Source organism: Misgurnus anguillicaudatus, chromosome 3, assembly GCF_027580225.2.
Source record: "Misgurnus anguillicaudatus chromosome 3, ASM2758022v2, whole genome shotgun sequence".
NCBI classification, from domain to species: domain Eukaryota; kingdom Metazoa; phylum Chordata; class Actinopteri; order Cypriniformes; family Cobitidae; genus Misgurnus; species Misgurnus anguillicaudatus.
Genome location: NC_073339.2, coordinates 16,272,302 through 16,287,042, shown reverse-complemented (window position 1 = coordinate 16,287,042; position 14,741 = coordinate 16,272,302). Strand labels below are relative to the sequence as shown.

Below are 14,741 nucleotides of genomic sequence, written 5' to 3'. Positions count from 1 at the left end.
TAACCGTTAAGCTTGTACTTTGACATAATAGTATCGTATTTCTCTGTTTTTACATGATGGTATATAATTTCTTAACGTTACTTACCTTAAAATTATCAATTCGCTTATTTATTTCCAACCAGCTAGTCGCCATGTGAACGTAGACGGTTTGGCTCTCTGATTGGCTTAAAGTCTAGAGTGAACGTAGACTCTGAACCAATGACGGGTCGTAACTGTCTACGTTCAACGTAAGTTAGACGTTTGCACTCACAGATATCTTCACCTTATTTTTCTATATACCCTACCTCGTATCACGTGTAATATAGAAACATGAAATCATACCCGTATGTATACTGTATGCGTTTAGTCCAGTTTCACTTGCATATTTGGCAGTAAGGACGAGGGGACTCCTGCATTTAAATTGCGTTTATGCTTTAAGTGCAGAATAAAACACATAAAGGTACTCAAAGAAAGTACCTTGTACACGGAAATAATCTTACTGGCAACATTTTAACAAATATACTGTAACCAATAATGGAGAGCAGTCTCTGCACCGTTCTCTAACAGATGTCTGTATAAATGAAGAAACCTTATACAATGTCGAAACACATTATACATGTATTAATTTGACCAGGTATTATCCAGCATCACAGCATGAATTGTTCTGACAAGTTTGTTTACCAAATTAAATTTATGAAACCTATGTGCTGAATGTTCATTACATCCAGAGCTATACTGCAAAGCTATGACATTTGCCACCTGTTCATTTAATCACTGCACAAGACCCAGAGCTGATCATGACACTTTACATTTTAGACTTTGCATGTTCTACATAAAGAAGGAATTCTTTAAAAATGAATGAATTTATAATAAACCTAAAAATTAAAGCATTAAAAACACTGTGATGTAGTAAGTGCTGAAAGTACCATGTAAAACTGTGAATATAATCACAATTTAAATAATGGAGACTGTTACACAAGACTTAGATGCGACTTTAATTACAATACAACATTCGGTACACCAGGGGATTTTAAACTGTGGGTCAGGAGGACCCACTTGTCGGTCACACAGTAGGTTAAGGTGTGTTTCGCACCTTAATGATGCAACAACAGTTTGGCCAAATTAATAATTAACAATGACAATGGTTTTGAAAGAATATACCATAAAATATTTGGTTTTGCAAATAAACTTATAGTTACTTTACATCAGTGGTTCTTAACGTTATTCCTCGAGGCCCACTGCCCTGCACATTCTGTATGTCTCCCTCTTTTAACACACCTGATTCAAATCATCAGCACATTAGAAGAGATCTCAATGAACTGAACTGAGTCTGTCAGATAAAAGAGTCAACAAAATGTGCAGAGCAATGGGCCTCGAGGAACAACGCCAAGAACCACTGCTTTACATTATGAAATATTATGAAAATAAAATGACTCCATTGAAAGAGAACAAATTTGTTTTACCCCATTAAAAAAATGTATATTTAAAAATATTTTAGTGGGTCTAGAATAGATTACACTTGTCTAATAGGTTTTGAAATGAAAAGTTTGGAAACCCCAGCTTTACACAATACTAGTCTCAATTAAAGTTAACATTAAGTTGTAATATAACTGAAATGAATAGCATTTGCAATTGACAGACATTAAATTAAACTGATGGCAGATGAGGTGTGGGGATGATGCTGGGCCAGAGTTGAATCTGTGCATCTTAGTAGATCAGGGTGGTTCATCCTTAAGTTCTGCATTAAAAAGAGAAAGGATCTAAAAAGAAAAAAAACTATCAACTATCAACCCCAAATTAATAATAACGCAATTACATGCAAACAAACCTGTCAACCGTCAATATGTAAGGAGTGGTTGACGACGGGCCATTGAGTTGAAAGAAAATAGTGCACACCCGAAGCGGAGTGCCGTTACGCTGCGGGTGTGCTTTGTTTTCAAATAGTTCAAGGGACCGGAGTCAACCATTCTTCTAATACCACAGTTACCACAAACATTGCTCTGGTGCCTAATTTTAAGACATTTAAGTTAGGTGTGTGGTTATCAGAAATTAATGCATACCCACGGAACATTTCTCAGCCAATCAGAATACAGCATTCAACACACCCGTGGTATAAATAACAGATACTACACACCTGTGTCCAATACATCAAGATTCTCACAACATTTTAGGGCTAGCTTATTACCACAGTTCTGGCTATTCTTCATATTCTGTGTGGTTGTTAGTTTGCAACTGTGACAAAAATGAACTTTTCATTAACATTACCATTTGTTCACTTAAGCTGACTTCCAAGAGCACAGTTATCTAACACAGTAAGTGTTTTTTAACATTAAATATAGATTTCTTTTTTTTTAGAGATACAAAGGACAAATGTCTCTGCTTGCTGCCTTCATCCGTGTGACCAATCAATGGTTGTGTTAAAAACATGGGAGGATAATCAGGTGGTGACAATTCTGTGAAATATTGTGCAGTGTTACAGACAACTCGGATTTCTGATGTTATGTCATTAAATATCCTACCTCGCTCCGACCTCAATGCATTCCAGTCAATCACGTATCACATTTGCGTGTTTACCACATAATGAGACGCCAGGAGAAGTTTGTGCTCTTGTGCCAATTATGGCAGAAAACGGTTACTGGATAATTTAACATTCATGTTCATAAATATGTGCAGTAAAAATTGTTTAAAGTTTGTTTGCGGTTCATGTAAGGCTGTGAAAGGCTAGCCACCACCTTGTCTGCAATGTCAAATGATGCATCTCGTTGAGGTCAGTGTTGATCCCAAGTTGAGAGGTCGGATACTCAACTTTGTTTGCTGTTCCAGACTTCTTACGGGTTTGAGGTCAATAATATCCAACATCCAAGTTGTCTCGAACACAGCATTAGTTCACAGACTCCAGTTCAGTTCTATCTGTAACAACAGAACACAATCAGAACATCATCACATCAGACAAAGTATTTCATTTATAAAAATTGCACCCAAAGAAAAACCAAAATATTAAAAACATGAAAGATCAAAATCTTCATTTAAACCCAAAGGGGACTAGCCTAGTAATACCATTCTCTGCTACTTTGCTTGAGCGGAAGTACAAAGTCTGATGTAGTCAGGCTAAACATTAAAGGTCACGTTTTTCCTGATCCCATTTTTCAAACTTTAGTTAGTGTGTAATGTTGCTGTAATCGCATAAATAATCCCTGTAAATTATAGAGCTCACAGTTCACTGCCAGCCAGGCGATGTATTTTCTTTAACAGAATCCCCCTTCCAATCCAGCGAACGGCCGGTTTGTACTACAGCCCTCTACTTCCCGGTTGAATGACGTCAAAGCAAGTGTGTTTGACTAAACTCCGTCCTGGCTAAGATAAGCTGCTATTAAATCACAACACACTAAACAAGCTACACAATCAGAACTCGTTACGTATTTCTGAAGGAGGGACTTCATAGGACAAAGAAGAAATCAGCCCGTTTTTAGGACAGTGAAAGCACTATATAGATAAGTAGATTGTGTGAAAAATACCGCATGTGAAACATGTACACATGTTATATTGCGCACTGTAAACACAATCAAATCTTCAAAAAACACAGGAAAAACGGGACCTTTAAAGTTGTTCAGTATTATGGTTGTAATCAAGAAAATGACAATGCAATTTTATTTAAAGATCATATCCCCTTTGGGTTTAAATGCAGATTTTAATCTTTCATGCCATGAAGGCAATAACGCCGAAACATCTGCCCTTGTATTGTTTGATTAGAAAAACAGGTCTAAGCACCTAAAGCTGGGAGAGCATGGTGAGGGTGTTGATTGAACTAGATCTATTGACCCCTAGATAAAATAATTAATAAAAATAATGTTTTTTTCTTATCTGTCCTGTCCTATTTTGTACTGCAAAATAAACAAAAGCAAGTGACCATAGTATAAAGAGGATAAACTATGGGTAATAAGGTATTTAGCAAGGCTTACATTTAAACATTTTTGTTTTATCTCATAGACTATGTTTACACTGTCAGTTTAAATTTGATTTTTGTGTATATCCAATTTGAATGACTGACTGTCCACACTGTGTATGACAATTCTTCGTGTTTGATTTGTGTGACCTGAGGCGCATTATCTTTTATCCGAAATAGCTGCATTGGTTTATAGCAATGACGTTGCGTTGATGTGTTTAAAATAAATGTGCTTGAGTTCATGCAGCAACAACCAGTTTTCATAAATGAAAAATAAAATATTGTCTTTTAATTCATCCGAGAAATCATTTGGTAATTAAAATAATGTACCCTAAAAAACCTTTCATTTGTAAGACCGCATTCATTACTTTACTAAATATGGGAAGAGACTCACAGGTGGAGGTAGAAGTTTGGTCTGCACTTTCCATAGCTGGTGCACAGGGATTGTGGTAGGCTAGTGACACAATTGAAGAAGACTGGTTCAAAATCTGCTTTACAACCAGAGGTTGAATTAAACTTCTTCATTTTGACAGATAAGGCTGTAACAAATCTGTCATAATCAATTAGGACTAAATATCAACAAAACACTTAGAAAATGAACAAAACCAACTATCTGAATCTGTCTGAACTCTAACCTTGAGGTCTGGATAGACAAAGTGAGTGTTTATCTGTGTAAAAGTTAAACCATCATTGAAGACTGATGCAGTTGTCATTAAGGCTGATTTTGTTAGACCTACCCCAATGCCTCTACACAGTAGGCTATGCGCCACTTTTCATTTACACGTTTGCGTCGTTGTTCGCATTGATGTGCATTTACACATGCAGAACGCTAGTAGCCAATGTCCATAGGCATTTACCAATGTAAAATACAATATCAAGGCAAAAGCTGAAAAAAATAAAAAAAGTGGCAGAAAAAACCCTTGTTGGGGGCCAATCTCACCAAATGCGTTTTAAAGACGTGGAAACACAAGGTGCACCTTTATTTGGTCACTTTATAAAAAACAGTGCAGTGCAGCGCAGCTTTTTATATTGCTAGGCAACCACCAAGGCAGCTGTCCTGTCAATCAAATATCTAAGCGTGAGCGCTCTTTTGCTCTTAACTGTCATATAAGCAGAAACTTTAAAAAGAGGACTCTTGCACTGACTTTGATCGAAGGTGAGAGGTGCATAAACACACAGGAGACAGTAAGTAACTGAAGTATGTTTGTTTCAAATAACTGTAAACATCGGTCCTACAACGGAAGGCCTGCCTCTCCCAATATTCAATTGGACAATGGAAAGACACAAATGACGTCGGGTGCTTTTCTGCTCTTAGCGCTCCTTCAAAAACGCATGTTGCAGTAGGGGGCAAAAATGCAAGGCGTTCAGTGCCATTAACGACGCACATAACGCTCAATGCTGCAGTTAAAAAAGATTTACCTCATAGTAAAGACAACTGGATCTGAAGCGTAATGATGGTCTTCAGAAGGCCTCTCATGGTGGTCTTGATTCAGAGGTTTGAGAAGACTACCAAGCACCAGAGCCAGCTAACAGGTGGACCAAACATCAAGCCAGAATTCTGCATGAGTCAGGTAAGCAGAATAAAAGATGCTGTAAATAAACAATAATAAAAGATGGTCATTAATGACTTAAGGCTTTTATATTCATGTTAATGTTTTGAAAATTATCTTATTTCTTTCAGAATTTATGTCTTTTGATATTATTGCCAAATGCAACAAATGGAAAAAAGCATACTTTATGACAACCTTAGCAGCAGAACCCATGACTTTCTCCTGGGTAGACGAGAAAAAAAGTTTGGTATCAACACCCATCTAACAATTAAGGTAAAAGATAAAGTTTTATGATCCCTGCATTCAGGTTAGAGTATGGGGTAAGTTGACCGTTCTATGGGTGTTTCTCAAATGCAAGGTTGCATCCTATGGAGGCTGCGTCCATCTTAGACCTGTCCTTCTGAGATTTCGAGGTTAGAATCCACCTCAAAAGCCAGAATGAGATGGTTTAGTTTGATGTCCAAGGCAATGTCATAATGGTTTCCGCCCCAGTGGTCATGGCATGAAAACTTTAAAGAGAGAAGTTGAAAATTAGCAATGCATCACCAAAAAAAATCCAATACTGTAGTACAGTGAATAAAAGTCATTTATCAACAGTCTTTACAACATGGACAGTTAAACCTTTTGTAATTTAATTCAAACAACAAAAGAGAAAACAAGCAGATTGAGATGTCCTTCGACGATGCTTGATGACGTGGCAGCCGAGACATGCAACATTCTAGGACGCAGCCTTATTAAAAAAAAAATAAAAAAAAATGGACGCAGCCTTATTTATTTTTATTTTATATATGTATAATGTACCCCCTGACTGAACTTGTATTTCTTATTATTTAAAAAAAATATATTAAAAATATTTTTAAAAGAACGCAGCTGTGCGTTTGAGAAACGACCGGAAACGACTTATATGTCGCGAGGCCATCACGTGACCACAATATTTACCAGAAGACCGTTATTTGCTCGAGTTCCCTCAACTTTTTTGTCGCAAATAACATTATTAATAACCTGTAAATAATATAATTTGTACACATTACGTTCCTCTTCACGTTGTAATAGTATGTTTTTGGTTTAATAGTCGGCTTTACGTTAGTTTTTCTGTCAGTTTGATCGTCAAAATCTTGGTAAGTATAGCTTGTCATTCCGGGTTTTAATTGTTAGAAATACTAATTAAAGAACATATATAACTAATATAACTGAAACAATTAATAAATACAATTATCGAACCACTCCAATAGAAAAACGTTAACGGTTTTGAGTGGTTTTTAGGAAAAGGTCTGACTGAAATTAACGTAATCCGTATAAGGGCCATTTTAACGTAACGTTACAGGGCGGGAAAGGTTTGAGGCATTTAATAACTCTATTAAACTGGCTGGTTTATCCACACCAATGCGTAACATGGAAAGTTAACGTTACAACGTGGCTTCGGGACTTTGCAGCGACCTGAATAGCATTGCATTGATAAACGTTAATAAGCTTTTAGTCGCGTATAGAACATTAATATAAGACGATAATTCTGTAGATCGACTAACTTACATGCATGCATAACATATTAACTTACCTTGACACTGAAACTGCCGTCAGCACTGTTGCTTCACCCGTTGGAACATCCTACTGGTTTAGGGAGTTAAAAATCGAGTTGGAAAAGAACAAAAAATCGTTCTGTGATCGTTCTACAAGAGGTTACACTCTACTGAATGATCGCAACGTTGAGTGCAGGGCAGGCAGCCCACATATCTCTCAGATGTGTTTGACTTCATGCTGATATACGCGCAAACCGATCGTGACATCAAGTACCGCGAGTTCAAACCTTTTCCGGGGCTTTCCCAAACTCTCGCGGTACTTGATGTCATACCACGTGCTGTCTGCGCATCTCGGTGTTAAGTCAAACACACCTGAATGTATTTGTTGGCTGCACTCCCTTGCGCTCAGTGATGTAGGTGTAACGAAATAAATGTATTAAATTGATATTATATAAATTAATATTGTTATAAAAAATCTTTATAAAATGATTAGCTGTCATTAATAAATTAATATTTGATTTGAAACATCAGTCTACGTAAATTTCCCTCAAGTTATGAAATGCCTAAATAAGATCAAAATGGTGAAAATACAACAATGTATATTTGACCAATTTAGCATTTATTAACTTTTGCCTTTTTAAATTGACTTCAGAAAGTTATCTACAGCCACACATCCACTGTATACCAAGTTATGATGATCAATTATGAGAATGCAAAAGGATTTATAGATCAGTAAACAATCAACAAAAAGGTAATGTCTTAATATATTTCTGCTTTTGTTACTTATTCATGTATTTGAATTACATAATTCAAAATCAAATGTTAATAATTATAGGGTTTCAACTTGTTGCAGCTTTACAAAAAATGTAGAATTTGTAGGAGCATGGACAACTGAGTAACAAAGTCATATTATGCAGATGGGTGCTCATGGTGGCCTCCAAATAAATACATGGACAGGCTGCTAAAGAGGGTCAGGATGATGGAGATGCAAGAGCCAAAGACAGCACGGACCAAACACCAGGCCAGAATTCTGCATGAGTCAGGTAAGCAGAATCAGTTACACTGTATAAAATCATTAATTAATAGACAGTACAATTAATAACACATTATTTTTCATAGCTGTAAAAAACAAAAGAATGAAACAGTACCTGCATTTTAGTTTCCAGCCTTTTTCACAAAGTTACCGACAACTGGAAGAATGTCCCAAATTGCTGAAAAAAGAAATTCAGTAAGTCCTTATAAAAGAGACAGTTTAAAAGGTAAAACGGCTTAATTTAACTTTAATTTACCCCTAAATCCTTTAAGAACACCCCCACATTTTGGGAATTTAGCTTATTCACCGTATCCCCCAGAGTTAGATAAGTCCATACATACCTTTCTCATCCCTGTGCCTGCTGTAACTGTCTGATGCAGCCCCCGCTAGCTTAGCTTAGCACAAAGACTGGAAGTGAATGGCTCCATCTAGCATACGGCTTCCAAACATGACAAAATAACGCAAACATTTTCCTTTTATGTGTTGTGATTTGTATAGTCAAATTCACTACCAGTCTTTTGTTCTAAGCTAAGCTAGCGGGGGCTGCGTCAGACAGAGTTACAGCACGCACGGATATGAGAATGGTATGTATGGACTTATCTAACTCTGGGGGATACTGTGAATAAGCTAAATTCCCAAAATGTGGGCGTGTTCCTTTAAAAATCAGCACCCCTAGTTAATGTGGATGCTAAAACCTAAGGCAGGTCCAAGCCTAGGATTTAGTGTGTTTATTTGTAAATGTAAAAAATGCAGCTAACCAATCCCAGCTCCAGTGGGCAGGTTAAAGAGTATTTTTTATATGAGACAGAAAACAGAAACACATTTTTAATGGCATTTAAAGACAACATACCACTTCATAAAACTACATTTTCTGTTTAATCCATAGATTGAGTAATTTTCACTCTAGAGACCCTGGGGTGACCACCAAGGACGAATGAAAAGTAAGTGACCTACAAAACAAAAAACATTAATATTTTACGACTGTTTCAAGATAAGTACTCTGCATATCTATAGCAATGGACTCTATGCACGGCAGCGCTTGACGTGTTTCCGGTGATATCTCAGGATGCTGGACTACTTCCGCCAGTCATAGAGCGCTATGTTATTTTGGCTGTTTGGTTGCACAAACAGCCAAAATAACACAGCAAATTTTGTTGATGCTTGTTTACTTTACATAGAAATAACTTATACTCCACACTTAATACCATAATGACATTTAAACGTATGAAAGTATATTTTTTAGGACCGAACTTCTAGCCACCACTGCTGTGTCATAGCGTTTACAGCGACTCACTGGAAAGCATGCCAACTTCTACACTGCTACCCTGTATCTGCATTACCAATACTTTTAGATAAAAATTGCACTGATAACAGTGCTATTCATCTGTTGTTGATAAATTGGTATGACTGTTATTATCAGTACTAGCAAAGATAACATCTTTGGTTATACAAGCTAAATGTTAGAACAGTAGAAACTCATATTTTCAATATTTATGTATTCTTTATTAATAACAAATGCAAAAGACAAATGGAAAATTAATATCAATGACAACAAGAATACCTTCAGAGAAAAAAACACACACCCAACAAACTAAATAAACGGGGTAACAAATAAAGGGAAAAATATAGATTTCTACAACACAATAGTTAAGTCTTTTTTGCTTTGTTCTTTAGATTCTCAAATGTGTCAGGATACTAACTCAAAAATAACCAAGTAAAAATGTTTTGACAATCGATGTGTATATGAATCTCTTATTTTACCTGACACTTTTAAGATTACTTTAACATACTTTAACATTACAAAGACGTAATATATTACCAGCGTGATTAGCCTGCTGTTCGAATCGTAAAAATAGCACAATGTAAGCTCTGCTAGTACAGGCTAGCTGAACATATCTTAATGATTATACAGAGACGACACATAAAACTTGTAACCTTTCTCGAGTTTGCACATCTGGACAATTCTTCACAAATCACAGGTTGTAAATTTGGGTAAATTCAGCAAACAACCGAGTACATTTGAGCGATTCTGCCGTCAATCCGTTTTAAATATCCCGTACCGGAAACTGAATAGCAGCCTTGAGTCAAACGCGGAAGTTAAGCGTGCATAGAGTCCATATGCAGATTCTTGAGTAAGAATTTCTCTCAGACAATATAGACTCAGATGGCTTCATGGTTGACCATATTTGTAGTTTAACAATTTCTATCATGTTAAAGTTCTCACACAAAAATTGCTAGTCTAAGAATTCTACAAGAAACCTTGTTCCCCACAAAGGCTTGATGGGTTGTGCAACTTACCTGCTTCCCTTTACAGCTCCAGTGAGTGTCTCTAAGGTAGATCCTAATGCAGATGGATGGAATGTTGATCCGCCTAACATGCAAGGTAAAAGAGCATTTGATAGCATAGTGGATAAACAAATAGCTTTTTTTCATTTTCACAGCATTTTCAAAAACAACATAACACTTGCTATTACATTGTTATATATTACATGACAATGTCTAACTCTGATCCATACAAAACAGAACTTTGGATGACCAACAAGACAGTACGTTTTCAAAAATCTGACCTCAATTTTAGTAACCATTTAAGGATTGTTTTTCTTTTAGTTGATTTAAATAATACCCTAAAGTCCTCCGTTCATCTTCGGAAACACTGTTTAGGATGTTTTGGATGTGGTCCGAGAGCTTGCTGACCCTCCATTAAGGGTGTGTGTACGATATGCTGTTCATGTCCAGTTAGGTAATAAAAACATCATCAAAGTAGTTCATGTGACATCAGTGGGTCAGTTAGAATTTGTTGAAGCATCAAAAATACATTTAGGTCCAAAAATAACGACTTAATTCGGCATTGTCTTCTCTTTCAGGTTTGTTGTGAACCGTGTGCATGACACTGCTGCCGTACGACGCTGCTGGCGTGTTATCTGGTGCACCCAAGCTTTTTTTCGTTTACAGTCTGTGGGAGACGCTGTAAACAAAATCTTCGCAAACAATCTTCGCAAACAAAATCTTCGCAAACATTTCTGAGGATAACACGTCAGCAGCGCCATTGTGCACGCGCATTCGCAACAGACCCGGAAGAGAAGACAATGATGAATTAATAGTTATTTTTGGACCAAAATGTATTAATGATGCTTCAACAAATTCTAACTGACCCACTGATGTCACATGAACTACTTTGATGATGTTTTAATTAACTTTCTGGAAATTAGACAGTATACAGCACATACATTTTTTGGAGGGTCAGAAAGCTCTCGGACTAAATCTAAAACATCTTACACTGTGTTCCGAAGATGAACGGAGGTCTTACAAGTTTGGAACAACATGAGGGTGAGTCATTAATTACATTATTTTCATTTTTGAGTGAACTATCCCTTTAAATGGAAAACACCACCGCTTTCCAAAATGTTAGCCTACTATGTTTTTACCTTAGACGAATTAATACATACCCATCTTTTTTCAATGCGTGCACTTAATCTTTGTACAGGGTGTTGTGAATGTGTTAGCATTTAGCCTAGCCCCATTCATTCCTTAGGATCCAAACAGGGATGAATTTAGAAGCCACCCAACCCTTTCATGTTTTCCCTATTTAAAGACTGTTACATAAGTAGTTACACGAGTAAGTATGGCGGCACAAAATAAAACGTGGCAATTTTTTAAGCGGTTAAAAATGAGAACTATATTGTATGGCAAAAGAGCACTAAGTTTGCAGCACTTCGACCTCGGCGCACAGTAACATCATCACTCCTGATTACTCCACCTCTCGCTCAAACTCAAAAGGGGGGGAGTGGTCGGGAGTGATGATGTTGCTGCGCTCTGAAAAATGAATGGGGCTAGGCTAAATGCTAACACATTTACGACGCGCTGTACAAATATTAAGTGCATGCATTGATAAAAGATAGGGATGTATTGATTTATCTAAGTTGAGGTAAGAACATAGTAAAATGTTGGAGAGCTGTGGTGTTTTCCTTTAAAAGCAGCACCCCTATTTATTTTGGGTGCTAAAAATATTTGCCACAGACAGTTTAAGGCCTTATGCTGCATTCACACCGCCAACAACCTAGTCACTGTGTCTCAGCCATTTCTTTTAATGAGTTTATCAGAAGGCGTTCCCAATTCTGGTTGTCCTAGTAAAAACTACAAACAAATGAGTAACAATCATCTCAGTAAATGACAAAAGAGTGATGACACGAACTTCACTGCTTCACTCTCATTGATAGTTGCTCCCAAAAGTCCTTCATCAAGTTGAACTTTCCTCAACGTTGTGGCATAGCTGGACATGCCCACTTCCTGTTGTCGATGGTCACAGTTGCTCATGTTGCTGAATGGGGCAAAGCTTCCATTGGAATGAACGAGATTGTGTTGCTAGTCGCTGGCGGTGTACAAGCAGCATACGTGTGTGTCTTTAAAAATATATCAAATGCAAATTACCTGATCTAACATTCCCAGCTACAGAGGGCATCCTTTATTCAGTCCCTAATGCAGATGGTTGGAGTGTTGATCCACCTAACATGAGGGATAAAAGAGCGTTTGTTAGCATAATGAGAAAGAAAACAGAAACACATTATTAGTGGCATTTAAAGACATAACTTAACACTTGTTAACACTACATTTTCTGTTCAATCCATAGATCACTCGTTTTGAGTCCTGAGACCCTGGGGTGACCACCGTGAACAAATACAGAGTAAGTTACCTAAAAAAAACAATAATAATATTTATTTATAAAAAGTTATTTTAAAAAAGCATCGTCATTTACTCAGATGAAGTGTTACCTTACCAACATGTTCAAGGAAGGTGCAGGTCTGATGATCCATCCCACATTAAAAAAAAAACTGTAAATTTATACTTAGTTACATCTGTTGTAAAACAGACAAATGCAGTTATAAGAATTTTACCTAAACTACACACCTATTTGATTCTTAAGTTTAAATAAATCAAAATAATGCATTTAATAGTAAAAGCATTTTAAAAGCTACACTCGTAATTCATTTATCTTTGCTATTGCAGCTGCAAAAAGGCAGTCTTGACGGTTCTAGGATGAATGCAAATAAAGACTGACCACCTGACTTCAGCGGTCCAGTCTCTTGTGGGAAGCAGCTGTTTGTTACCCCAAATACGGATGAAGAGTGACGAAGAGGATGATGACTTTTTTTCTCAAACATCATCTGAAGATCTTGACAGGCTGGAGACAAAATTAACAGACTGAGGGTTTACACAAAGAATCTTACTCAGCCAATATTAAAGATAAGATATTTTTACAAAATGTTCTTTTCATTGTTTAGGATGATTTTATGTAGAAAACAATACATCACAAAAAAGGCTTTATCTGGGTTTTCACAGGCAGTGCCTTACACACACACTAACCACAATTATAAACGCAACACTAACACAGATTTAGACAGATTATTGAATAATATTTGAGAGAAATAGGCCTTTTGGGGACATAGAAAATATTTAAGTTCAGCTCATGAAATGAAAAATGGGGGCAAAAAATGTTTTAACAAGTGCAATACAAATATCAACCATAATACGGATCGTTTTAAAAAAAGTAAGCCACTATGGGGCGGTTTCCCGGACAGGGATTAGCTTAAGCCAGGACTAGACCTTAGTTTAATTATGAATTTTATCAAGTTTTAACAAACATTCCTCACTAAAAACATTACTTCTCTGCATTTTGAGGCAAAACAAAGGGCACAGATGTATTTTAAGATATGTCAGTGCAAGTTGTTTGCAGTTTGGACAGCTTTTACATTTATTTTAGTCTAGGACTAGTCTAATCCCTGTCCGGGAAACCGCCCCTATATCTTTCTAGAATCTTACACAAGACTCAGTTACATGAACGATCAAAATAAATTAACGTCAGACAGGTGGGCGAAATATCAATATTAAAGCATAAATAACTGTTATCAACCCAATTTCAAGGTATTATTTAAATGATCCCACACCAAACAGTTTATTATTTAAATGCATTATTACTACATACCTTAAGCAAATGTTCCACGCCTTTCTTCTTCTTGGCGTTGCGAGGTCAAGCGGATGTTGTTATGTAGAATCACGACCTTGACGTAAAGACGCACATCCGTAATTTATTTAACAATGATAACACTTTCGGGTAATTTTATCTTCTAGATCCTAATTAAAGCTATAAAGAAAGAGCAGCCTATCACGATTATTACCCTATTTCCTGGTAATTTTTTGAAATGTTTTATTTTAAAATGGAGATTAATAAAGCAGACGCGGAAAGGTTTTGATTATTTTAAATATGTTATGTTTATGTTGTTGTTTTCGCATACTGTCATGTAAAAAATATATTTAAAGATAAATGAATGAAAGTTTTCATTGTTAAATTTGAATAAATGTGTTTTATGAAATCAACAACTGTTTTAAGATCAATTGAAAATGGTGTTTTAAATACTTAATATCGATGACACAGCATGCATGTGTAGATGTGTGTAGAAATAATTTGCTGTAGTTTAGGGCAATTCAATTTGTTAATGAGTGTTGGACTTTAAGGGTCCATTGCATGTTCATAATTAGAGGAAAGACACGGTCTTAAAAACTAAGCTATTTATTGATCAGATATGAAAAAGTTTTACAGCGCTGGGTTGTTTCAAGGCCCCATGTGGCAAGCAACCAACCCCAGCTTATGGAAATACATGAATATTTATATGATATGTGACGTCGTTCTTTCTTCAAATCTCTCCTCCCCATAACAGGCGGTT

At 36.4% G+C, this 14,741-nt stretch overlaps 1 protein-coding gene and 3 long non-coding RNA genes across 27 annotated transcripts in view; 2 read left to right on the top strand and 2 right to left on the bottom strand.

Annotated features, from left to right (window-relative positions):
- The window catches only part of vwa11 (von Willebrand factor A domain containing 11), an 82,172-nt gene that overhangs the window by 27,845 nt on the left and 39,586 nt on the right, over positions 1–14,741 (top strand). The window lies entirely within an intron of this gene.
- LOC129444278 (uncharacterized) overlaps positions 951–14,741 on the bottom strand; it is a 321,920-nt gene continuing 308,129 nt past the window's right edge. The window contains exons 1-6 of one of the 11 annotated variants that reach the window (XR_012366384.1): positions 7,028–7,179; positions 5,657–5,981; positions 5,342–5,512; positions 4,317–4,376; positions 2,712–2,889; positions 951–1,739 (exon numbers count right to left, since the gene is read on the bottom strand). This is a non-coding gene — a long non-coding RNA (uncharacterized lncRNA). Of the gene's footprint in view, positions 1,740–2,711; positions 2,890–4,316; positions 4,377–5,341; positions 5,513–5,656; positions 5,982–6,093; positions 6,116–7,027; positions 7,180–14,741 lie in introns of those variants that run through there. The other 10 variants (XR_012366389.1, XR_012366361.1, XR_012366399.1 and 7 more) reach the window with 10 other exon arrangements.
- On the top strand, positions 5,354–13,166 carry LOC129444279 (uncharacterized). 6 transcript variants are annotated; one of them, XR_012366440.1, is made up of 8 exons: positions 5,354–5,493; positions 5,604–6,590; positions 7,642–8,032; positions 8,909–8,963; positions 10,337–10,405; positions 10,546–10,568; positions 12,650–12,703; positions 13,027–13,166. It is a non-coding gene; the product is annotated as an uncharacterized lncRNA (long non-coding RNA). The 6 variants fall into 6 exon arrangements; XR_012366446.1 differs by lacking the exon at positions 10,546–10,568; XR_012366434.1 differs by having other exon boundaries at positions 10,337–10,568.
- Positions 7,588–14,130, bottom strand: LOC129444277 (uncharacterized). Of its 9 annotated transcripts, none has more exons than XR_012366473.1 (9): positions 14,003–14,130; positions 13,079–13,201; positions 12,797–12,821; positions 12,630–12,712; positions 12,451–12,525; positions 10,321–10,393; positions 8,873–8,972; positions 8,138–8,200; positions 7,588–8,019 (listed from the first exon to the last, which is right to left on the bottom strand). It is a non-coding gene; the product is annotated as an uncharacterized lncRNA (long non-coding RNA). The 9 variants fall into 9 exon arrangements; XR_012366478.1 differs by having other exon boundaries at positions 13,082–13,201; XR_012366483.1 differs by lacking the exon at positions 12,630–12,712.